Raw genomic sequence first — 27,754 nt, 5'->3', positions numbered from 1 at the left:
TTAACAACACTGCCTAGATGGAACTTGGACATTTTGACTTAGGCCATCAAAAACCAGGTCTATGTCACAAGAAGGTATCCAAACTGACCACATAACCACTGCAGAGACAAAGTACAGACCCCTACACACTCCCCCAGTGATCACTGACCCTCCCACTGCCATAAAAATTGGAATAAAAATGTCACATATCTGTCACCAGAATATCAGCATAGGAAAGCCTAGTAGAGATGCACTGAGGTGGCTTAAGTGGTCTGGGGGGTGGGCTAGTGAACCATGGAGAGGAGGACCCAGGCCCATAAGCTACTCTAACCACTCCATGCATGGTAAAACATGTGCACCCCCCAAAACCTCCCAAAACCCTTATGTACTGTCATATAAGTGGCACCTGCAGCCATAAGGGCTATTGGGGTGGTAGACAGGTGGGTCTAGTCAGTTCTGCGGGATGATTTGGGGGGAATCACCATGACCTATAAGGTTGCCGTGGTGAGATGTGTATATGGTACCCTTTTTGTGAAGTTCACAGCAGTGCCCTGTAAGGTACCCTACTATTCTGGTGCAATGATAGTGTGTCCAGTCCATCACTTTGCTGACCCCGCCCATGTCCAAAAGGCTTTTTCTAGGCATTTTTGACTTGGACTAATTTTTGGACGAAAATGGGGTATAAAGATGGATGACTTAGCGGTCTGGATGATCAGACGGCTAGACGTACAGTTAGACGATTTTCAAAAAAAAAAAAAAAAATATGTTGGACATATTTTTTGAAAATGGCCATTTTTCTCATGTCCGACTTTGGGCGACTAGCGACTTAGGCCCAAAACAAACTTAGACATATCTTTTGATTATGCCCCTCCACATGTGCTGACCCTCTCCTGGAACCCTATTCTGCTGTGCCACAAATCTGTTAACATTTCCAATTCCATGCCTAAAAAATAATATAAATAAAAATAGATAACTCATTTGTTTCTATTTTACAGCATACGTTGAATGTTGCAATACTACAGACTAAAAGTAAATGAGTTGATTCTCCCTGGCTAATGCCAGGACAAACAAGATTTTTTTTCATTTAGTACAATTAGAATCTCATTCCCAGATCCATATTATAGATTTCAGACATGTTCGCTTAGATGCATCTGTCTTATTAGTTGGCAAAGATTTTCTATTTTAAAGATCCTACTATAATAGCCAAGAATATTAAAATGTAGCTTATATGATATGATAATATAATTAGAATTATATTTGAAGATCTATATTATAGATTTGGAAATATTACCAGTTAGATGAAACTTTTTTTTTAAACTTTCTATTTTAGATGTCCTCTAATTGAATATGAATGAAGCTAAAAGAACCTGCAAAAGGAATGTTTATACCTTTCTTGCTGCATGAGAGCTCTGTGATCTAGAAACATAGACACATAGAAACATGACAGCAGATAAAGGCCAAATGGCCCATCTAGTCTGCCCTTCCACAGTAACCATTATCTCTTTCTCCGAGAGATTCCCACGTGCCTATCCCAGGCCCTCTTGAATTCAGACACATTCTCTTTCTCTACCACTTCTTCCAAGAGACTGTTCCACGCATCTACCACTCTTTCTGTAAAAAAGTATTTCCTTAGATTACTCCTGAGCCTATCACCTCTTAACTTCATCCTATGCCCTCCCATTCCAGAGCTTCCTTTCAAATGAAAGAGACTCGACTCACGCTCAATTACATTTTGTAGGTATTTAAATGTCTCTATCATATCTCCCCTCTCCCGCCTTTCCTCCAAAGTATACAGATTGAGATCTTTAAGTCTGTCCCCATATGCCTTATCACGAAGACCACGCACCATTTTAGTAGCCTTCCTCTAGACCGACTCCACCCTTTTCATATCTTTTTGAAGGTGCGGCCTCCAGAATTGTACACAATATTCTAAATGAGGTCTCACCAAAGTCTTATATAGGGTCATCAATAACTCCTTTTTTCTACTGGCCATACCTCTCCCTATGCAACCCAGCATCCTTCTAGCTTCCACCGTCACCTTTTCAACCTGTTTGGCCAACTTAAGTTCATCACATACAATCACACCCAAGTCCCGCTCTTCTTCACCTCCTAAACTGTACCCTTCCCTTGGGTTTTTGCAGCCCAAATGCATGACCTTGCATTTCTTAGCATTAAATTTTAGCTGCCAAATTACAGACCATTCTTCAAGCTTTGCCAGGTCTTTCTTTATGTTATTCACACCATCCGGCGTGTCTACTCTATTTCAGATATTGGTATTATCCACAAAGAGGCAAATCTTACCCAAAATAGTAACATAGTAATTGATGGCAGATAAAGACCTGAGAGATTCATCCAGTCTGCCCAACCATACATGATCAATAAATTCATTATTTAGTTTAAATGGTCCTTTTTCTTATATATTTCTGGGACAGAAACCCAGAGCCCTACCCAGTAGTGTGTTTAGGTTCCATCTACTGGAGTCTCCATCAAAGCTCACTCCAGCCAATCTTAACCATCCCAGTCATCAAAGCCCTGCCCAGCCCATCCTCATTTGAATATCCGTATATGAGATAAAGGCCGTGCAAGCCTGCCCAGTACTGTCCTTAGTTCCTTCATTATATACCCATTATTTTCTGATTAGAGAACCTCTGTGTTCATCCCACGCTTGTTTGAACTCTTCCACAGTTTTCTTCTCCACCACCTTCCATGGTAGCACATTCCACGCATCAACCATCCTCTCCGTAAAGAATAATTTTCTAACATTACTCTCGAATCTGCCACCCCTGAACCTCAAATTATGCCCTCTGGTTTTACCATTTTCCTTTCTCTGGAATAGATTTTGTTCTATGTTTATACCTTTCAAGTATTTGAACATCTGAATCATATCTTCCCTGTCCCTCCGTTCCTCTAGAGTATACATATTCAGGGCTTCCAGTCTCTCCTCATACGTCTTCTGGCACAAACCTCCTACCAGGCACAAACCTCCTACCATTTTTTGTTGCCTTCCTCTGGACCGCTTCAAGTCTTTCTATGTCCTTCGCCAGATACAGTCTCCAAAATTGAACACAATACTCCAAGTGGGGCCTCACCAACAACCTTCTTTCTTCTACTGGTTATGCCTCTCTCTACACAGCCTAGCATCCTTCTGGCAATAGCTACTGCCTTGTCACACTGTTTCTTTGCCTTTAGCAATATTGTTTATAAAAAATGTTAAAAGGAACAGGCCCAAGAACAGAACCTTGGTAACATCCCTTTCCTCAGAGTGATCTCCATTGATCACTACCCTCTGTCACCTTCCACTCAACCAGTTCTTGACCCAGCCCGTCAGTTTTGTACCCATCCTGAGGGCACTCAATTTATTTATTAGATGTCTGTATGAAAAACTGTCAAAGGCTTTGCTAAAATCTAAATGCACCACATCTAGCGCACACCCTCTATCCAATTCTCTGGTCATTCAGTGAAAGAAATTGATCAGATTTGTCTGACAAGACCTACCTCTAGTAAATCCATATTGCCTCCAGTCCTATAAACTGCAGGATTCCAGAAACTTCACCATTCTCTGTTTTAAAAGTGTTTCTATTAATTTGTTTACCACAGAAGTCAGACTTACCAAATAAATAAAAGGATCCCAAATGGGTTGAATTAACCCCTAATGTGACTACCATGGTTTAAACTCTGGTATTGTTTATAGAGTGCATAGTTGGGGCACTTTTATTAGAAACCAAGACTGTGGAATCGATCTTGATTAAAAGTTTATTAAAAGTCTTTACAATAAAAGTGACGCAGATCACTAGATCATATCATATATATCATATCATGTCACATCATATTTAATCTAATCTAATCTAATCCTTAGGTTTGTATACCGCATCATCTCCACGTTCGTAGAGCTCGACGCGGTTTACAGTAGGAGAAATAGGAAGGAACTACAACAGAGGGTTAGAGGTAGAAGTGTGAAGAAAATTTAGAGGACTTGGGATGCCAAGATATAAGAGTTTCCTTGATTCCTAAATTGGAGGGAGACTTACATTTTTTGAGAAAAGCCAGGTTTTCAGATGTTTGCGGAAAACTTGGAGAGAGCTCAAGTTCCGAAGAGGGGAGGTAAGGTTGTTCCAGAGCTCAGTGATTTTGAAGTGGAGGGAGGTCCCTAGCTTTCCTGTGTGGGAAATGCCTTTTAGCGAGGGGAAGGATAGTTTTAATTTGTGGGAGGATCTGGTGGTATTAAGATTTGAGGAATTCCAAGAAAGATATGATCTACTAATCTGCGTCACTTTTATTGTAAAGACTTTTAATAAACTTTTAATCAAGATCGATTCCACTGTCTTGTTCCTTTTGCTTGGTTTCCCCTGTTTTACTGTGGAAAATTTTGGTGTTTCTCTTTGGCTTGCCTTCGACACACTTTTATAAGATGCATGTGGCTTATTCTACGTGGCAGGTGATTTTCTCCATTTGTGTACAGATGGAATAGATTGGACCTTCCTGTGTGCTTTGGACTGTTATAACTCGTGCATGTGTTGTCTGTGCTATTACCTATCACCAAAACGAACTGCTCAAGTTTCTCGTTTGACTATCTCAGCTAAAAAGCACTACGGTGCTCACAAAATCTGACTCTGCTGGTAAAGAGCTGCAGGGAAAGGAAACGGAGACAAAATCCTTTGTTCTAACAAAAACATGCTGAATCTCAGATCTATTGTAAAATATGTCTTAATTAAAAAGCTAAATAATGTATGTCTACATGGTTTGTGTTGACTATTTTTTTTTCCACTCACGTTGTCTCTTGATAGCCTGCAGTAAGCACTTTTGAATTTTAAACTTTAACATTTATCTCAGATCCATGCTGTGAAGATAAATATCCCTTTAGGAAGATACACAATAGCGGTTCTCGTTGAGTAAGAATATACTTGCTGAGGCATTGGAAATCATTAGGTGTCATTTTCAGCACAGCTTTCCATCGGCAACCAGATGGTTTCGATGACACAGGATATTTGTTATTCTCACTTCTTCCTCTTTGGTCTTTTGTATAAATGTTCTTATAAAGGCAATAAAATGATTAGTAAATATTGAAAGCGAGATTTTAAGTCGAAGAAGCTTTTAAAAAAATTGGAATCATAACAAAAACAAGTTAGGCTTTTCTGGTCAGTTTTGAAAATCGGGTCAAGCGTGCCGTACCATATTCTAGTCAAAAACTATGTTTCAGGGAATAATCTGCTGCAGAAAAAAAGGGATTATAACAGAAGACTAAAAATATGAACTAATCAACCTTGAAATTTAGAACCACAGTGGAAGAATTTGGGAAAATCTCACAATCCGGTTTCATGACACAGACTGGAGACTGGTAATAGTAAGAATACAGTGTTCCCCCGGTCATTCGCGGTATTTTCCGACCATGAACCGCCGACTTGGAGAGGCAGGAGAGAGCAGCTTGAGTGCCAGCGAGTGAAGGGAATCACTCGCTGTATGCTCCGACCGCCTCTTCCTGCACTAAAGTCGGGCCTTACCAATCAGGAGCTGATTGGTAAGGCCCGACTTTAGTGCAGGAAGAGGCGGTCGGAGCATACAGCGAGTGATTTCCTTCACTCGCCGGTGCTCCGGCTGCTCTCTCCTGCCTCTCCTGCTGCCCTCTCCAGTCTCCCCCATGAAAAACCGTATTCGCGGTTTTTCAAGATTCGCAAATATCGGGGGAGTACTGTATATAGAAAGTTTTGAAAACAGTCTTTTGGCAGGGATCAACAAGCACATAATAAAAGGAATTTATTGGGTTCCCTGAGGAAGACAGCGAAACGTGGTCTGCGTCAGGATCTTCTAAGAGCCTTTAAGATATGTGTGTTTGTTTGTTTTTTGGTTTTCAAGCATGTTTTCAAAAAGATTGAGCACATAAGAAGAAAAGTTTATCCATTCACATATGCGGTGATTGGGTGGTGAGTTCTTCAATGGGGATTATATCCCTAGAAGGGCTTCAAGTCTCTGAGCATATGTAAATTATATTACATTGAGCATATAACATTTTATACGGATGGTGAAAATTCTATAAGCTAAGGAGGAATTATTAGTTCAAATTCGTAGTCTAAACCAGGGGTGCCCACACTTTTTTGGCTTGTGAGCTACTTTTAAAATGACCAAGTCAAAATGATCTACCAACAATAAAATTTTAAAAAACACAAAGCACACTGTACGCAGAGAAAATGTTAATTATCATTTATATTCAGGGCTGTTTTTCAAAGAGGTCAAGGCAGATGACTTTAAAATATGCAATGTCACATCAGTAACAACTATTCAAAAATAGACAAATATACCCCCTCCCATTTTACTAAACCACGATAGCAGTTTTTAGCGCAGGGAGCTGTGCTGAATGCCCCACGCTGCTCTCGATGCTCATAGGCTCCCTAAGCTAAAATCCGCTACTGCGGTTTAGTAAAAAGGGGCCATAGTGCAAAATATAGACAGCAGATTTAAATTATCAAAATGGACACATTTTGATCAATAAATTTAAAATAAAATCATTTTTCATACCTTTGTTGTCTGGTGATTTCATGAGTCTCTGGTTGCACTTTCTTCTTCTGATTGTGCATGCAATATTTCTTCCCTCCTTTCTGCCTCCTGCATGCTTCGTCTTCTCCAAACCTCATTCCATTCCCCAACTTTTTCTTCCTCTCTCCCTGCTCCCTGCTGCCCTACACACTCAATTCCCTCCCCCTTTTTCTTCCTCTCTCCCTACCCCTCCCCTTTCTTTCTTTCTGTCTCCCTGCCCCCTTTCTTTCTTTCTGTCTCCATGCCCCCCTTTCTTTCTTTCTTTCTTTCTGTCTCCATATCCCCCCTTTCATTCTGTCTCCCTGTCTTTCTGTTTCCCCTTTCTTTCTCCCCAAACCATCAATGGGGCTGTCATCTGGAAACAGGCCCCCAAGCCACCGCCGACATCTAGAAACAGGCCACCGCCGACATCTGGGAACAGGCCCCGTCGTTGCTGCAGAGTTCTCCCTGTTTCCCGATGCCACAACAGGACAGCAGCTTTCCCCTCGACATCAATTTTGACATTGGAGAGGAAGTTCCGGGCCAGCCAGGCAGTGATTGGCTGGCACGGAACTTCCTTTCCGATGTCAGAATTGACGGGGGGGGGAGGGGGAGGGTGAAGAGGCTGGTTTGCCCTGCTGGTCTGTTGTGGTGTCGGAGAAGAGGGAGAACGCAAAGGTAATGCGAGTCACGATTGATTCGCATTGCCTTTGCGATCGACTGGTCGATAGCGATCGACCTTTTGGGCACCCCTGGTCTAAACCATATTCTAGGGATCTGTATATCTGGAAACATTTTTGTGATAATCATAACAAGCACTAGTCATAAGCTTCCTAGACTACTTAGCAGCACTACGTAAACACTTCCAAAGACTAACCCCCTTTTTACTAAGGTGCGCTAACTGATTAGTGCGTGCTAAATGCTAACACGTCTATAGACTAACATGCACGCATTAGCATTTAGCATTCTCTAATCAGTTAGCGCACCTTAGTAAAAGAGGTGGTAAGCGTCATCCAAAACACTGCAGTAAGGTTCATCTTGAAGCAGTCCAGAGGAGGGCGCCGAAAATGATAGGAGGCTTGTACCAGAACATAAGAACATAAGCAATGCCTCCGCTGGGTCAGACCTGAGGTCCATCGTGCCCAGCAGTCCGCTCACGCGGCAGCACAACAGGTCCAGGACCTGTGCAGTAATCCTCTATCTATACCCCTCTATCCCCTTTTCCAGCAGGAAATTGTCCAATCCTTTCTTGAACCCTATTACGTCCTCTGGAAACACATTCCAATTGCCCACCACACGTTGGGTAAAGAAGAACTTCCTAGCATTCGTTTTGAAGATGTATGAGGAGAGACTGGAAGCCCTGAATATGTCTACCCTAGAGGAAAGGAGGGACAGGGGAGATATGATTCAGACGTTCAAATACTTGAAGGGTATTAACGTAGAACAAAATCTTTTCCAGAGAAAGGAAAATGGTATAACCAAAGGACATCATTTGAAGTTGAGGGGTGGTAGATTCAAAGGCAATGTTAGGAAGTTCTACTTTACGGAGAGGGTAGTGGATGCCTGGAATGCGCTCCCGAGAGAGGTGTTGGAGAAGAAAACGGTGACTGAGTTCAAAGAAGCATGGGATGAACACAGAGGATCTAGAATCAGAAAATAATATTAAAAATTGAACTAAGGCCAGTACTGGACAGACTTGCACGGTCTGTGTCTGTATATGACCATTTGGGGGAGGATGGGCTGGGGAGAGCTTCAGTGGCTGGGAGGGTTTAGATGGGATAGAGTAGGTTTTAACGGAGATTTCGGCAGTTGGAACCCAAGCACAGTACTGGGTAGAGCTTTGGATTCTTGGCCAGAAATAACTAAGAAGAAAAAATTTAAAAAATTTAAATTGAATCAGGTTGGGCAGACTGGATGGACCATTTGGGTCTTTATCTGTCGTCATCTACTATGTTACTATGTTTTTAACCTGAAAAAAAATCTGACCACATATCTGTAGTCTATCAAAAATTGCATTGGTTGACGATAGAGGGCCAAGTGCTCTTCAAATCTGTCTGTCTCTTCTACAGAGCATTATATGGCCTACTGCTCAACTACCTCACCAATCAGTTCCTAGTCACTGGATCGGGCCCCGATACTGTAAACAGCACTTAAAAGATAGGTTCCGAGGAACATGGCACATTGGAGTACATGTCAGTCTTAAGTTGGGCACTGTTTATAGAATCATGCCTATCAGGGTCTAAAGTGGACTTAGGCACTGGTAGGCACCAGAACCTTAGGCACACGCTATTTATGGCCGTGTTTTATTGGCTTAAATATTGGTACCTAAGTTAGGTGCCTACTGGCCTCTAAGTCCACTTTAGGCTAGCAGGAAGTGACTAGACTTATCATTTCTATAACTCTTTAGTGGGGGGTAAGCGTGGCACAGTGGTTAAAGTTACCACTTCCACATCCTGGGGTTGTGGGTTCAAACCCACTCTGCTCCTTGTGAACCTGGGCAAGTCTCCCAATCCCCTCAATTGTCCCAGCTAAACTAAATAGATTGTGAGCCCACCAGGACATACAGGAAAAAAGTATTGAGTAGTTTAATAAACTCATGTAAACTGTTCTGAGCTCCAAATTGAATAAACACATTATTTTTTTTTTTTTTATTTAGGTATTTATATACTGCCTAGGCAGTTTCAATCGGGTACTCAAGCATTTTCCCTCTCTGTCCCGGTGGGCTCACAATCTATCTAACATACCTGGGGCAAAGGAGGATTGAGTGACTTGCCCGGGGTCACAAGGAACAACGCGGGATGTACTTTTTTCTGTCCCTAGTGGTCTTACAGTGTAAGGTGGTTTTTGTACCTGGGCAATAGAAGGTTACGTGATCTGCTCAGTATCACAACATTTTCTGCATTTTAGTATAAGTGTCCCTATTTCTCAGTTTAGAGCAGTATCTTTCATCCCAGGCCTTGGTGCATTCCCAGCTACTCAGGTTTTCAGGATATCCACAGTGAATATACTTGTACCGTATTTTCACGTAGATAACGCGCACCCGTGTAAAACGCGCACACGGGTATAGCACGCGGAAAACACAAATTTATGTAAAGAAATTTTTATATACCGCGCTCACGGGTATACCGCGCATGCCGCCCCGACTCTCCTCTGGCTGCCCTGACTCTCCTCTGGCTGCCCTGACTTTCCGTTCGCTGCCCCGACTCTCCGTTCGCTGCCCCGACTCTCCTCTGGCTGCCCCGACTCTCCTCTGGCTGCCCTGACTTTCCGTTCGCTGCCCCGACTCTCCGTTCGCTGCCCCGACTCTCCGTTCACCTGCCCCAACTTTCCGTTAACTGCCCCGACTCTCCTCTGGCTGCCCCGACTCTCCGTTCACCTGCCCCGACTTTCCGTTCACTGCCCCGACTCTCCTCTGGCTGCCCCTTCTCTGAGCCCTGCGCTACGCTGCTTCCTCTTCCGGCGGTCCCGCCCTTTCTCTGATGTCAGAGAAAGGGCGGGACCGCCGGAAGAGGAAGCAGCGCAGCAGGGCTCAGAGAAGGGGCAGGACCGCCGGCAGAGGAAACAGCTGGGCTCACTGGCATCCGGAAACAAGGTAGACAGCTTCTCCATGGGGAAGAGGGGGAGACTGTGGGGGTGCGAGCGGTTCTTCGGGTGGGAGTGCGAGCAGTGGGGGTGCGAGCGGTCCTTCCGGATGATGAATCGGGCGTCGAGCGAGGTGGGAACTATGTAATTTTTATATACCGCGCTCACGCGTATACCGCGCAAGGTTATGCACGGTTTGTAAAAACACGTATAACGCGTGCGTTATATGCGTGAAAATACGGTATATGAGATATATTTGCATTCACTGCTTGCATTGTAGGCAAATCTATTAAATGCATAGTCATTGTGGGTGTCCGGACACTGGCTTGTGTGACCCAAGAAATGGGTTAAAAATCACTGGTATAGAGCAACGTTTTGGCTAAGGGAGATTAACTTGCTTTCATATAGGGATTTTCTAGGAAGATAGTCAAGAGAAAAATAATGTGTATCGCACAATTTGCTGCAGTAAAGATATTTTCTTGTTTGGAAAATGGTAGAAATTAAACTCTATGTTGACAATAAACTGTTAAGGATATGAATTTAATTGCCAGCTATCCAAAATCTAATAAAGCAAGATATCAGACCAATGAGAAAACAAAACCAAACTGTTTTATACTTTAATTTAAAATTCTTGGTGATGTGCTATAATCAATACAATATTGGAAAGCTAGAAAAGTATTTTCAAAGAGAAGCGAGATTCATATATGCCAAAAGAGTTTCATGAATTTTAAGTTTTGCTTTTTCAGTCGACGTTCCTTAAATCAAATCCACACATCTAAGGAATATATATGCATTCTGAAAGGTAGTCTATCTCAGTTCTACTGTAGGTGTTTTGATTGTGTAAACATACTACCAGAGAGCTGAACCTCTTCATTTCTTATCTGAAGTGATATATGACCTGAAAGAAATACTAGGAGCTAGATTCTCAAAAAATCTGCATTAGAAACCGATTATTGTAGCGATAAAAAAAAAAAAAAAAAGCGAGCCATTCTCCAAAAAAAATGCTCATGCAAATGAGGCTGGCGGAGAGTAGCAAAGATTTGCTAAATTTGCATGTGCCTATTGCTGGTGATAGCGATGGGCACATGCTCAGAATGCAAAAAAAACCTCTCCCCAAAACAAGAACTAATCGAGCCGCTGAAGTTTGATTTTATTTTATTTATTTATTTATATCCCGCACTAACCCAGTATTATTAGTAGATTGACCACGCAAACATCTCAGCAGAGCAATGGAGCCCCCTAGGGGGAATTACAGTGAACTTCACATAAAAAGTCCCAGTTACACATCTTATCATAGTCCCCTTATATTGCACAATAAGGTGAGGCCTCCAAAACCCACTGTGCCCAACTCTACTCTACAAGAAAATACCTTACACCTACAAGTGTCACCTAAATGTTCTGTAGACACAGTGGGATTAGGATGGGATTTGGAAGGCTCAAATGTTCCACAACAAGGGTAATGGTTAGAGTGGAGTATGGGCCTGAGACCCCCCATCTCTACGGTTGACTACATCACTTACTACTTACCTAAAAAAACACCATTGATGATCTAAGTACATGGACTTTGAATAACTTCCTCAAGCTAAACAAATCTAAAATTTAAATATTATGGTTCAGAGATTATAATTCATTACCAAACACAGAATTCGAGCTACCCACAGATGAGAGGCTAAAGATAGAAAATTGCTCCAAAGTACTGGCTCAAACTTAACTTACCACATTCATATCACCTCTCTAGTGATCCTAACAGAGACCAGTTTCAGGACAGTAGCACAATCTGTCCTAATACCCTCACTATACGGGGGCATTTCAGAAAAAGAGTGAAAGGGATTGTAACTACTAAAAAACACAGCCACAAGACTAATCCTGATAAACAACTACCGTATTTTCACGCAGATAACGCGCACCCGTGTAAAACGCGCACACGGGTATAGCGCGCAGAAACCACGCTTTTATGTACAAAAACTTTTGTATACCGCGCTCACGGGTATACCGTGCATGCAGCCCGACTGTCCTTTCGCCCGCTCCGACTCTCCTCTGGCCACCCCGACTCTCCTTTCGCCCTCCCCGACTCCGTGTGCTGTCCCAACTCTCCGTTCACCCTCCCTGACTTTCCGTGCACTGCCCCGACGTCCGATACATCCCCCCCCCCGGCAGGACCACTCGCACACCCACCCCGAAGGACCGCCGACTCCCCGACAATATCGGGCCAGAAGGGAGCCCAAACCCTCCTGGCCACGGCGACCCCCTACCCCCACCCCGCACTACATTACGGGCAGGAGGGATCCCAGGCCCTCCTGCCCTCGACGCAAACCCCCCTCCCTCCAACGACCGCCCCCCCAAGAACCTCCGACCGCCCCCCCAGCCGACCCGCGACCCCCCTGGCCGACCCCCACGACACCCCCACCCCCCTTCCCCGTACCTTTGGTAGTTGGCCGGACAGACGGGAGCCAAACCCGCCTGTCCGGCAGGCAGCCAACGACGGAATGAGGCCGGATTGGCCCATCCGTCCCAAAGCTCCGCCTACTGGTGGGGCCTAAGGCGCGTGGGCCAATCAGAATAGGCCCTGGAGCCTTAGGTCCCACCTGGGGGCGCGGCCTGAGGCACATGGTCGGGTTGGACTCAGCAGCGGCAATTCTTATGTTCTTAAAGACATACCTCTTCTCCCTATAACCACTCTCTTATCTTCACCTCTTCCTCCCAACAACCATCTCCACTCTAATAATGTAACTTCTAAAACCTGATCTAATATTTATTGGAAATCACATAGATTCCTTGTAGAGAACTGTGGTATAAAATAATAAAATTTATTTATAACCCACAATACTTTGCATTTCAGAGCGGTTTACATGAAGAGAAACTGCCAAACGCAGTAGAATACATACATACACATAATCGGTACATAGCCAAAATTTCATTGGACAAATTTATCAAACAAGCAAGTCATCAAGGATTTTCTGAAAGTTTGATAGGAAATTGTGTTCAAGAACAAACCACTTATAATTTTACTCCAGACACCGGCCTGGTAAGATAAGGTTTTATCTAGAAATCTTTTAGAAGTGCAACCTTTTAATGTTGGAAATGAGAAAAAAGAATTCATAATTGTCTTCTCTTCTATCAATCAAATTGTATTTCTTTTCCCATCCTTTCCTCGTGTTTTATTATGATTGTAAAGTTAGTCTTTAATATGTTTTGTAAGGTTTAGTTCTTTGTTTTGCTGCCCCCTCTGAAAAGGATTTGGTCCCAATTACGGCCTCACATACTCTGTCGTTTGTAAGTCAGATGCATCTGGGGACAATATCTTAGAAACAACAGACACCCATTATTTCCAAAACATGTCCACTTTATTATCAGTTCTAAAACCGGGGGGGGGGGCGCTAGCGAGCCCGATGAGCTAGGGAGCTGACCGCGTGAGCTCCGTTCACTCAGGCTCAATAAACAATCAATTCGGCTCCATTATAAAAAAATTTAAAAGCGCGTTTCACTCCCGCGGGTGCCTAAATGTCAGCCGGCAAGCCCCACAAGCGCAAAAGCGCTGAACCATCGACGCCGACTAAAGCAGATGCCGGCAAGCCCGACGATGCGGCTGCCGTGGCTACGGCGGCCATCTTGAGCGAACTTCGCTCAATAAAAGAATTACTACTAGAAACAAAACAAGATGTGGGAGATTTAAAGACGGATTTTGCTGCCTTAAAAGAAGAACTTGCAGCGTTACAAACTTCAACTACGCTGCTAGAAACGAGAACAACAGCAGCCGAATCGGCAATAAAATCGCTGACCAAGCAAAAAAACCGCGTGGCAGCGCTGGAACAAGCGCTGGAAAATGCTGACAATCGTGCAAGACGGACCAGCTTTCGACTTCTAGGACTCCCGGAGGGTCGGGAGGCTTGTGACCTAGTGGATTTCTTGGCTGTGCTGTTACCTCAGCTGCTAAAGATGAACGACGAGATCAAGTTGGATTTTGACTGTGCCTTCAGATTGCCTCAGCCAAATGTCTTTCACAAAAAATATCCCAGACCGATTCTGGTTACCTTGCTGAGGCACCAACAAGTACTAAAAATAATGCAACAGGCTAAATTGCACTCTCCTATAACATTTGAAGGAAACAAAATCTTATTTGTACCTGATTTAGCCAAGGAAACTGCGAAGAAGAGAAAGCAACTGCTCTCATACAGACCTCAATTGAAAAATCTGGGTGCTAAGTTTGGTATGTTGTACCCGGCTAGGTTAAGAGTTACTTATAATAATTCTACCAAAGATTATCTTAACCCTGCTGAACTTGCTGACTTTATTGAACAAGTAAAACCCACTGCTATTGATAAAACTTGATAGTATTGGTATTTCTGTGCTGTTTGTTCACATATCTCACTGTATATTTACTCTGCGCAGATCACAAGTTATTGTTTAGAGTATTACTACTGTATTTTTATTCTATCTTACTGATAATGGAGTCAATGTTCTTCATATGTTGCCTGACCGGACGGAGCCTGCTGTTTTGGCTTCCCTCTTATCAGCTTACTAACCCATAGTGTTTCCACTACTGTTAGTTACAGTTATATATGTCATTGCAGTTACTGATGATTTTGGCCGTGCAGTTCTTACTTCATTCTTTACTCTCAGGTATTATACTATCAATAGTTGGATTAATGAATCTTTGTCATCTACAATATTTGATATTAACCCAAGATATAAATGTTTTGATGTATTTCAATGTCTTTAACATGCTTTTCCTTAAATGTGAAAGGATTTCACAATCAGGTGAAAAGACAGAAATTGCTCCGCTACACTGAACAGCACAACCCTGACCTCATATTCTACCAAGAAACACACCTTACTGACGCTGAGGCTCAAAAAATAGCCCCTAAATGGGCGTATGCTCCTTTGTTTTCTCCTGCAAGTGGCAGGAGGAATGGTGTTATTACTCTAATAAGAAAACGACCTGACATCAACATAATTTCCTCCTCCCATGATATGGAGGGCAGATGGGTACGTGTCACACTTGGAATAGGGGAACTTGTCATACATGCATATAATATCTATGCTCCTAATCTGGATTGTCCTGCTTATTTCGAAGCTTTAGCTAATGACATCAGCACTGTCGCTTCCCAACCAATACTTATAGGAGGTGATTTTAATTTGATTTTGAACCCGGAAATGGATAGGAAATCTAAGACCATATATAGGAAATCCAGAGCTTGGTACTGCCTGCAAGACCTCTTATATCAGCTGAAATTAATAGATCCCTGGAGGTTGCAGCACCAAAATGATAAATCATATACTTTCTTCTCTCCACCTCATGCCTCCTACTCAAGAATTGATTTCTTTTTGCTAAGTTATTCCTTACTACATAAAGTGGATACGACAGATATTCAACCAATCACTGTCTCAGATCACTCCTCCATTACACTGGTATTGAAGGATATTACTAAACCGACAACTACAGGTATATGGAGATTTAATTCCTCGTTACTGCAAGATCCTTCATTCAAAGAACATGTCAATTTACATATCAACGAATACTTTATCAATAACAAAGTTGAAGACACCTGCTGGCAGACAACGTGGGATGCATTTAAATCATTCATTAGAGGAATAATCATCTCATTTGCTGCTAGGAAAAAATCGGAACGACGTAAACAATTAAAAGAGATGGAATCCTGTATTTCATCTATGGAATCTGCATATATAACTGACTCATCTAACATCGCTCTTCAAATTGCTTTGAATAAAAAACGATATGAATATAACCTTATTTTGAGTACTGCTGCTGCTTCCGAGGTCCTTCTTCAAGCATCACATTATTACGCTACATCTAATAAAGCGGGACATCAACTGGCACAATATTTGAAATTGAAGATGGAAAAAACGACTATTCCAGCCATTAAAACACCCAATGATATACTTGTAATGTCAGACAAAGAAATTTGTCAGCAATTCTATTCCTTTTATAATGATCTTTATAAATCTGAGGACCCGGCTTCACAGGATATAGACATATACCTAAATAATCTTACTGGTCCTAAGCTAGATGACAGTGATAATGATATATTAACATCGCCGTTGGACTTATCTCATCTCAAAGAGACTCTAAACTCCATGGCCAAAAATAAAGCGCCAGGGCCAGATGGTTTAACAGTGGAGTTTTACGTGGCCTTTCAAGACATATTGTTGCCATTTTTATTAGACTACTTGAATTATCTAGCAGAGCGAGGTATGGCAATGGGATCCTTTACGGAAGCTTTAATTATAGTGTTACCAAAGCCTGACAAGGACCCTATATTTGTTTCAAACTACAGACCTTTGTCGCTGATAAATATTGATGCCAAGCTCTATGCAAAACTCCTGGCTACTAGAATGCAGCTGGTCCTGCCGAAATTAATTCATCATGATCAAAATGGGTTCCTGAAAGGACGTCTAGCCAGTGATAACTCCCGCCTATTCTCGCACATCATATCGCTTACATCAAGTTCACCTTTACCGTATGTCACAATAGCCTTAGATGCGGAAAAGGCTTTTGATAGAGTGGAATGGTCATTTTTATTTAAGGTATTAACATGGTTTGGATTTCAGGAATCCTTTCTTCAAATGATTAAAGTTTTGTATTCTTGTCCATCTACCAGACTTCGCATTAATAATGTTTTATCAGCGCCTTTCAAACCATCGAGAGGTACAAGACAGGGTTGTCCACTGTCACCTCTATTGTTTAATTTAGCTTTGGAACCATTATTGATTGACATTAGAGCTAATACCTCTATCACTGGATTTCAACTAGCGGGTATACATTTTAAACTGACTGCTTATGCAGATGACATTCAAATTTATACTCACTTGGACTCTATACCAGCTGTGTTGGAAACTATAGCTGCATACTCCTTGGTATCTGGTTACAAACTCAACTCAACCAAATCTGAAGTTATGCCACTTTCTGGTATGCCATGTGGTGAAGAAGTTAGGTCTCTGGGATTGAAATATGCTCCTACTAAACTGAAATATTTGGGAATTTATTTTGGAGTCTCAATAGATGAAACTATGGACTTTAACATTTCTTATATAATGGATATCATCATCAATACCACCTCTAGATGGTCACCTTTGAAATTATCGTGGTGGGGTCGTTTAGATTCCATCAAGATGGTTTTGGCACCAAAAATTACGTATATATTATCTATGATACCGTTCTTGTTCCCTCCTGCAGCATACAAGAAATTTGAAACTGCAATGGTTAAGTTCTTGTGGAAAGCAAAAACACCTCGCATTGCTTTAAAGAAATTAAAATGCACAAAAGAAAATGGAGGAGTTAACTTTCCTAGTCTATATGAATATCATGTAGCCTTCTTATGTAGACAAGGTTCTAAATGGATTGATGATACCAATAACTCACAGCAACCTGCATGGTTAAGATTAGAAAATGCATTATTGCCGGAAGAAAAACTCAAATTCCTCCCCTTTGCTCAAAAAGATAATACATCAAGTAACAATATAATATTATCCTCCACTATAACTGCTTTGCGTGAATTAGACAAACTCGCTCCCATAAAGTGGAATAACACAACTAGTTCTCCTATTTGGCGTAATCCATGTTTACAGATTCAGGGTCGCTATATAGAGTGGAAGTCATGGAGAAGAAAGGGCTTACGGTCCATAGATCAACTATTAGTGGATCTTCAATGTGTAGACTTTGCAACACTAGTCAAGTTGTATGATCTGGAACAAACACATCACTACAAGTGGCTTCAATTAAAACATTGTTTATCGTCCTATCTTAAGAAGTTTAAACTAACTACTGAATTACCTACTTTAATGCAATGGGCTGTAACTATTAACTCTGTAACTGGACAGGCGTCCGCCTGGTACAAATTAATACACAAAAATATCTATAATCCACCTACGGTGTTATATGACATATGGGCTCATGATATCCCAGTTCCAACAGAGCAGTTTGAATGGACTGAAAATTGGCTTACATCATTTAAGGCCCTAAAATCAACTGCCATTTGGCATACTATACTATTTTTATATCACAGAGCCTATTGGTCACCTTCCAAACTCTCTAAGATTGATCCTACTATCACTAATAAATGTTGGTCTTGCATGGTTGAGGTAGGTACACTAGACCACATGATCTATACATGTACTCAATTGGTACCGTTTTGGACAGATGTTTGGTCTATCATCAGCAAGATTTTGCATTTGAGTGAGGATTTGTCACTTGCTATTGTCATCTATGGTGCTAGTGCTTTGAAAAATTGTAAACCAGATAAATATGAAGCTAGATTGCTTAAATGTTTGATTCTTATAGCAATCAAAACCATTTTATCTAATTGGAAGAACTTCTCAGTGTTGCATTGTAATTCTTGGTGGAATACTGTGTGTCTTTTTTCCAAATATGAGTCGTTAGCTGCGGAAAAGACTAATTCTAAATACACCTACAACAAAATGTGGAGTCCTGTTTTGACTTATTGTAAATCATAATACTTTCTTTAATAGATGCCAGAATGGTTACTATGTATTTAGTACAATATAATGATTGCATCTTGGTCTTTATTTATCTTCAATATCATTTTCATGCACGTCTTAATGTACACTGCCTGTTTTACTGCAATGCATAGTTGTAGTTATCTGTTTTATGTTTTTGTACTGTTTACAAAATTCAATAAAACTGATTGAACTTAAAAAAAAAAAATCAGTTCTAAAACCGTTTTTATAGCACTTTACATGGGTCAGTGTTGTCTGCATATGACGTGAATACATGCCATATATGGTAACAGAATACAGAAAAATTACAGAAACAAGGTAATAAGCACAAAGAAGGGAGGGGGACTGTCCAAAGTCTAAAGATGCTTTGCGGAGCAAAAGCTTCTTATCTTATCTCTTATCTAAATAAACACAGCTGTGGGGAGGAAGACCTTGTCACAAGAAGCAAAACAGGATAATAAGAACATAGGATAAAATGACCTTGTAGCATGTCAGCAGAAAGAGCGAAAAACAGACTATGTCTGCGTTTCCAACACAATCAGAGTTGGAAAACTTACAAGACCTATGATATGTGCCCTTTCACCCTCAATTTTGTAATTTTACTGATATGTTCATCGCTTAGAATTTTGAATAAGCGACTAATCGAATTTATAATAAACTTGACACTTGTATTGTACTTCAGGAATCTGTTTGTTGCTCTACTTGGACTGGCCATATTATCGGAAGCGGTGTCAAGTCAAAAGCGCGCCGGGACAAAGGCGCGCGCAGACAACTGAGCGCAACGCGGAGCCGCGCGACAAAGAAAATGACTGTTTTAAAGGACTCCGACGGGGAGGGTGTGGGGGGAACCCCCCACTTTGCTTTATACAGATCGTGCCGCATTGTGGGGGCGTTGTGGGGGGTTTGGGGGGTTGTAACCCCCCACATTTTACTGAAAACTTCACTTTTTCCCTAAAAAACAGGGAAACAGTTAAGTTTCCAGTATAACGAGGGGGGATACAACCCCCAAACCCCCCACAACGTCGCTGCGATCTGTATTAAGTAAAGTGGGGGGTTCCCCAACAAAACCTCCCGTCGGAGCCCCTACAAACACTCTTTTTCTTCGGCACGCGCTTCCGTCTTGCGCTCAGTTGTCGGCGCGAGCCTTTGTCTTCGGCGGTTTTGTCTATGAACCATCGGAAGCTGTTAGACAGGCAGGTATGTACTGTTTCATTCATATCTATGAGGGGTAGGAGAGGGTCAATGACCACTGGAGGAGTATAGGGGGTGTCATGTTTCTATCCCCTTCAGTGGACATCTGATAGGTCTAAGCACTTTTTTGGTGCATATTCATTGTTAAAACAGGTCTAGCCCCAGACATCTAAACTGTGCACTGGATATATTCTTAAGTGTTTGGTTATGGCAGAAAAACATTGAGGTTATAAGCTAGAGAATGACACGGTGACAAAATTCATCACCGTCCCCGTCCCCGCGGATAACCGCGGGAAACCATCTTCATGTCATTCTTTAAGGAAAGAGGGAAGAATCAGAGTATGAATGGCCACAACCACTGACCTTCAAGCCTTGCATTGAAGAATGTTGGTGTAGAAGGTTGAAATAGACACTGAAGAACGGCAGTCCCTGGTATCCAGAGCAGATATTGTGATGTCATAATGCCTCATTCCACCAGTGCCTAAGAGCCAATCACATCAGTGATGTCACAATGGCTTCATTATCCTTGGCTCACATAAGAATCAGAGTATGAATGGCCACAACCACTGACCCGCAAGCTTTGCTTTGAAGAATGCTGGTGTAGAAGGACTGAGGTTGAAATAGACACTAGACAATTTATTTCCCGCGGGGACTGGAACGGTGATGAATTTTGTCACCGTGTCATTCTCTATTATAAGCCTGCCCTAGTCCTACCCACACCACACCTCTAACACACCCCTTTGAAATTTAGATGAACTGCAAATATATCCTTCTAGAAAATAAGTTTCAAAAATAATGAATTGGAAGTGTTTGGTGAGAAAAACGTCCATGTGCCCCTTATGCCACTTTTTAGAGGGTTTTTTTTTTTTTGTTTAATGTGCCCCATTGTTTCTCTTTTTAGAGGTATTCTATAAGTCACCACATATCTAGGCATCCCAAAATTGTGTGTGTGTATATATACAGTGTTCCCCTGGTCATTGCTTTGACATGCAGCTCCTGATTAATAAGGCCTGACTTTAGTGCAAGAAGAAGCGGTCGGAGCATACAGCGAGTGATTTCCTTCACTCGCCAGTGCTCCGACTGCTCTCTCCTGCTGCCCTCTCCAGTTTCCCCCAAGAAATTTTATATATATATATATATATATACTAGCTGATGACCCGGCGTTGCACGGGTATTTAATTATAGCAATAACACTGTAAATGGATTCAAATAATGATACTTTATAGTGGTGAATGAAATTATTGTTTTACAGCTTAATAAAAAGTACAATATTCAAATTATAATGTGAAATATTTGACAAAATGAATACAATACAACTAACGCAAAACGTGATAATAAACAAAATTTTTAGTTTCACCTCCAGGAGCAAGAACATATAAATTGTTGGGTGAACCCACCCTTGAGCAAGCAACATAGAGTTGTGGGCCGAGAGACCCCCAGAACATATCACCCCAGGTAGTTGGAATTACTGTGAGAATGGCAGCTTTTTACATTTTTTCCATTGACATGAATGGGTGAAATCTGATTTTCTGTTTGTAGCTCTGCCCACATGTGCAGGTGGGCCGCGAGACCCCCAGAACATATCACCCCAGGTAGTGAGGGATCTGCATACCAAGTTTCGTTCAAATCGGTCAAGCCATTTTTGAATTACTGTGAGAATGGCAGCGTTTTACATTTTTTCCATTGACATGAATGGGTGAAATCTGATGTTCTGTTTGTAGCTCCGCCCACGTGTGCAGGTGGGCCGCGAGACCCCCAGAACATATCACCCCAGGTAGTTGGAATTACTGTGAGAATGGCAGCTTTTTACATTTTTTTCCATTGACATGAATGGGTGAAATCTGATTTTCTGTTTGTAGCTCCGCCCACGTGTGCAGGTGAGCCGCGAGACACCCAGAACATATCACCCCAGGTAGTGAGGGATCTGCATACCAAGTTTCGTCCAAATTGGTCACAGTGAGAATGGCAGCTTTTTACATTTTTTCCATTGACATGAATGGGTGAAATCTGATTTTCTGTTTGTAGCTCCGCCCACGTGTGCAGGTTGGCCGCGATACCCCCAGAACATATCACCCCAGGTAGTGAGGGATCTGCATACCAAGTTTCGTCCAAATTGGTCACAGTGAGAATGGCAGCTTTTTACATTTTTTCCATTGACATGAATGGGTGAAATCCGATTTTCTGTTTGTAGCTCGGCCCACGTGTGCAGGGGGGTTGCGAGACCCCAAGAACATATCACCCCAGGTAGTGAGGGATCTGCATACCAAGTTTCGTTCAAATTGGTCAAGACGTTTTTGAATTACTGTGAGAATGGCAGCTTTTTACATTTTTTCCATTGACATGAATGGGTGAAATGTGATTTTCTGTTTGTAGCTCCGCCCACGTGTGCAGGAGGGCCGCGAGACCCCCAGAACATATCACCCCAGGTAGTGAGGGATCTGTATACCAAGTTTCGTTCAAATCGGTCAAGCCGTTTGTGAATTACTGTGAGAATGGCAGCTTTTTACATTTTTTCCATTGACATGAATGGGTGAAATCTGATTTTCTGTTTGTAGCTCCGCCCAGGTGTGCAGGTTGGCCGCGATACCCCCAGAACATATCACCCCAGGTAGTGAGGGATCTGCATACCAAGTTTCGTTCAAATCGGGCAAGCCGTTTTTACGTTGGCAGCTGTTTTACATTTTTTCCATTGACATGAATGGGTGAAATCTGATTTTATGTTTGTAGCTCCGCCCATGTGTGCAGGTGAGCCGTGAGACCCCCAGAACATATCACCCCAGGTAGTGAGGGATCAGCATACCAAGTTTCGTTCAAATCGGGCAAGCCGTTTTTGCGTTGGCAGCTCTTTACATTTTTTCCATTGACATGAATGGGTGAAATCCGATTATCTGTTTGTAGCTCCGCCCACGTGTGCAGGTGGGCCGCGAGACCCCCAGAACATATCATCCCGGGTAGTGAGGGATCTGCATACCAAGTTTCATTCAAATCGGTCAAGCCGTTTTTGTGTGATCGCGGCACATACATACATACATCCGATTTTATATATATAGATATATATATTTATATAGATATAGATATATATATATATATATATATATATATATATATAAATTCTATTCTGGTGGTTTGTTCTTTTACTGCATCAAGATTTATAAAAACTAGGGGATACTCGATATAGCTACAGAGTAATACTTTTATAACCAATAGGAGATTTGGACAAGTTCCTGGAGGAAAAGTCCATAAACTGCTGTTGAGACAGACATGGGAGAATCCACTGCATGCCCTGGATCGGTGGCATGGAATGCTGCCGCTATTTGGGTTTTTGCCAGGTACTTATGACCTGGATTGGCCTCCGTGAAGACGGGATACTGAACTAGATGGACCATCGGTCTGACCCAGTAAGGCTCTTCTTATGTTCTTATGAGCATGGGAGCATTTAACTCGCCAGCTTGCAGTGGACACCTCTACCGCCTTTTAGCAAAACTCAGCATTAGTAAATAGGCCTGATTTGAAACACTATTGCTTTGAATTTTTTTATATTTACAATCTCCTGTACAATATTTTCTTTCTTTCTTTTTTTTCGGTGTACAGAGGACAGTTTGTGTGGCTGTTGAGGATCAATAGGTTTGCCGTGACTTCGGCTTCTTTTTGCCACCTCTCAGAAGCTGTTTCCTAAGTTATTGCCTTGTCCCGACTAATGTTGAACTGAAAAAGAAATCACTCCATGGACCTATTCAAAGTTATTATATGGATGATATAACAAAGTTCACAGGCTTGCTCAGAATCATGGAGGGGAAAACTGGGGCAAACCCCAGAGGAGAAACCACCTCACAGCCCAATCATCGCAAGGACAGTAAGCCAGACGTTATATCATTTCATATATGTTTTTACGTTGTGAAAAAACTACGCTCTACTATAGCTTATAGTCAAAGAACTTAGGCAAACTTAGCTTGCAGCTTGCGAGTTCCGACATGCATGTTATCCCAGGACAAGCAGGCAGCATATTCTCACATGTGGGTGACGTCATCCACGGAGCCCCGACGCGGACAGCTTTTCAAGCAAACTTGATTGAAGATTTCAAGTTTGCTAGTGCTGCACCACGCATGTGTCTGCCTTCCTGATCCACTAGAGGGCGCATACCCTCCACATGGTCCTCAGTTCAGATAGCTAGTTTCTTGAATTGCCAACTTCCCTCCGTCCCTTTTTTGGTTAGCTTGGAGGTCACCCACATGTGAGAATATGCTGCCTGCTTGTCCTGGGATAAAGCACAGTTACTTACCGTAACAGGTGTTATCCAGGGACAGCAGGCAGATATTCTCACAACCCGCCCGCCTCCCCGAGGTTGGCTTCTTTGCTAGCTATCTGAACTGAGGACCATGTGGAGGGTATGCGCCCTCTAGTGGATCAGGAAGGCACACACATGCGTGGTGCAGCACTAGCAAACTTGAAATCTTCAATCAAGTTTGCTTGAAAAGCTGTCCGCGTCGGGGCTCCGTGGATGACGTCACCCACATGTGAGAATATCTGCCTGCTGTCCCTGGATAACACCTGTTACGGTAAGTAACTGTGCTTTTCGGTCCTGCCTCAGGGAACACACAGGAAAAAGTTAGAAAGAAACGCTCATGCGATGGGAGATTCCAACAGAGGACTGTTGTCTCACATAGAGAAGCGCATATAGCGCAGTTTGACTGCTTTGAAATGATACCATGTCTGGTTTACTGTCCATGCCATGATTGGGCTGTGAGGTGGTTTTTCCTCTGGGGTTCGCCCCAGTTTTCCCCTCCGTGATTCTGAGCAAGCCTGTGAACTTTGTTATATCATCCATATAATACTTTGAATAGGTCCATGGAGTGATTTCTTTTTCAGTTCAACATATGCATTTTATCACTCCTGTTACATTGTTTGTAACTTGTCCCCTTTCTCATATTTGTCCCGACTAATGGCTGAGCGGGCCCTATAGTCTGGTGATGAGCATCCCAGAGAGTCACACTGATATTGTTGGTTACTGTGCATCACCCTCTGGAATGAACAACCTAATGTAACCTGTTTGGATTTGGTGACTGTAAAATGCAGGTCCTATATTCTTAGTGCATGGGAGTTAGAGCAGACTGAGGCAGGCAGGATTCATTTGAAAGGGTGTGGTGCCACACAGCAGATGATGGGTGAACAGCAGGTCTTGCAAAACATTTGATTGTACAAATGAAACATTTGAGCATTTATTTTTAACAAGCTAAAGGTTCTCTTTTTGGTTCATAGACAACCCCGAGAAAGACAAAGGCGCGCGCCGACAACTGAGTGCAAGACGGAGGTGCGCGCCAAAGAAAATTACAGGTTTTAGGTGCTCCGACGGGGGTTTTTTGTTGGGGAGCCCCCCCCCAGTTTACTTAATAGAGATCGCGCCGGTGTTGTGGGGGGTTTGGGGGGTTGTAACCCTCCACATTTTACTGTAAACTTAACTTTTTCCCTAAAAACAGGGAAAAAGTGAAGTTTTCAGTAAAATGTGGGGGGTTACAACCCCCCAAACCCCCCACAACGCCCCCACAACGCGGCACGATCTCTATTAAGTGGGGGGTTCCCCCCTCTACACCCCCCCCCCCCCGTCGGAGCCCTAAAAGCTGTAATTTTCTGCGGCACGCACCTCCGCGCTGCGCTCAATTGTCTGCGCGTGCCTTTGTCCCGGCGCGCTTTTGACCTGACACCCTTTTTTTTGTTGTTCTCTCTTTAGCTATTTTGACTTTCAAAACCTCCTGTTGCACTTCTTGGCTGGCTACATTTTTACAGACACAATCTAATTGAAATATCAGGGGACAGTCTTTTTTTTTTTTTTTAATTGTTTTGAAACCTTGCACTTTACAAGTGTTTTAATATCCTTAATATAAAAAAAAATAATATCCCTGATATACAGTGACAATAAATGATGAAGTGGCATTATACTGTGCCTTGTTCTACATCCAAAATGTGCTCGTACTGTTAGTTCTTGCATTTTAAAAGCATATATGTAGCTTTTTTTTCTGGGACAGATACCGCCATGGGAACTGGTTTCACTGCTTAGTGGACATTCCACATCAGACAATAATATTAATGTTAAACAATTACAGTTAGTTACTGTTAAGATAAACTAAATAAACAGAAGTGCAGGGAATGGTGGGCGATTTGTCTAAGGTCGCTCAGAGTTTTGTTAAAAATCTACACTGGAACTCCTTTGCTGTAAATCAGTTCCACGTTGACGGTCCATAATACGAGTATATTGTGGATATGGTTAACGGTTCATATGAATCCAGGATTAGCAATGCATCACTCATGCTACATGTCCTTTATACTCTGTATGACTGTCATCAAATTTGATCAAGAGGGAGATTTCCTCAGTCACAATATTTGTGCCCTGTTTATCAAAGTTCTTTTTAAAATATATATTTATATTATAGATTTAGAAAGAGAGGAAGTTATGTCTGACACCCCACCCCCAAAGAATGGGAGTTATTGAGAGAGAGAGAGAGAAAAAAAAGAAAGAAAAAGAGAGAGAAAGAAAGAAAGAAAGAGAGAGAGAGTGAAAGAGAAAGACAGAGAAAGAAAGAAAAAAAGAGCGAGAAAGAAAGAAAGAACTAGCGACAGAAAAAGAAAGAGAGATAGAGAGAAAGAGAGATAGAGAAAGACAGAGAAAGAGAGCGAGAAAGAAAGAAAGAAAAAGGGAGAAAGAGAGAAAAAGAAAGAGAGTGAGAGAGAGAGCAAGAGCGAAAGAAAGAAAAAGAGAGAAAGATAAAAAGAGAGAGAGAGTGAAAAAGAAAGAAAGAGAGAGAGAGAGAGTGAAAGAGAGAGAGAAAGAGAGAGAGAGTGAAAGAAAAAGAGAGAGAGAGCCAAAGAAAGAGAGACAGAAAGAAAGAGAAAGAGAGAGAGAAAGAGAGAGTGAAAGCGAAAGAGAGAGAGAGAAAGACAGAGAAAGAAAGAAAGAAAAAGAGAGCGAGAAAGAAAGAAAGAACTAGCGATAGAAAAAGAAAGAGAGATAGAGAAAGACAGAGAAAGAGAGCGAGAAAGAGAGAGAGAGAAAGAGAGTGAGAGAGAGAGAGCAAGAGCGAAAGAAAGAGAGAGAGAGAGAAAGAAAGAAAAAGAGAGAAAGATAAAGAGAGAGAGAGTGAAAGAGAGAGAGAAAGAAAAAGAGAGAGAGATAAAGAGAGAGAGTGAAAGAGAAAGAAAAAGAGAGAGAGAGAGCCAGAGAAAGAGAGACAGAAAGACAGAGAAAGAGAGAGAGAGAAAGAGAGAGAGAGTATGTGTGTGCGTGCATGCACAGAGTGAATGAGTGTGAGGACCTGATTGGGAGGGGGGAAGATCCAATAAAAGGAAAGTGAGGAGTAAGCGTGGAGCTTTTGGTTATCGCAATCCTCCCGTCAGAGCCCACGTATTGAGGGAGACTCCTGAAAGTGCAGTCTGTGGAGTGAGAGTTTGTGTGGGTTTGTTATCAGAGCAGACTATGCTGTTTCATGGTGATACCCGGAGCAGTTCACCAAAAGAAAGAATAGGAACCTACCCCTGACGGTTGTCAGCAGGAGGGGGCAGAAACTGGACTGTGTGGATACCCATCTCTGGGAGTTAAATGTGAGTGTGAGAGACCCTGCTTACAGCAGAGCCCATGTGGAGTGCTTCAGCTTGGCAGGAAGATAGCATGGTCCTGGGCTGAAGGCGGCACCCACAGTGACTCACAATGAGTGCTGAAAGAATTGAATGAAGAGTTGGGAAAAACTGATGGAATATCAGTATTGACTTATAAAATGAACATATTACCAATTTCTGTACTCAAAGGGGTAGAGTCTGTAAAGGACGCCTAACTATAGGCATCCATAATTTCAACGTCCACTGGCTTAGGCATCCAAATAAAGTGGATAATAAGCCCAATTAATTACTTTAACAAGCATTAATTGGAATTTAGATGTCCAAACAGTGGATGCAATTCTACAAATAGCCACCCACAATTTTGTGGATGCCCATCGGAAAAAAGATGCGCCTAAAAATTAGGTGTGGGAATGGC

This window comes from Geotrypetes seraphini, chromosome 1 (genome assembly GCF_902459505.1).
Source record: "Geotrypetes seraphini chromosome 1, aGeoSer1.1, whole genome shotgun sequence".
Taxonomy (NCBI): Eukaryota; Metazoa; Chordata; class Amphibia; order Gymnophiona; family Dermophiidae; genus Geotrypetes; species Geotrypetes seraphini.
The sequence above is the reverse complement of the archived record's forward strand: the minus strand, read 5'-3'. Positions refer to the sequence as shown.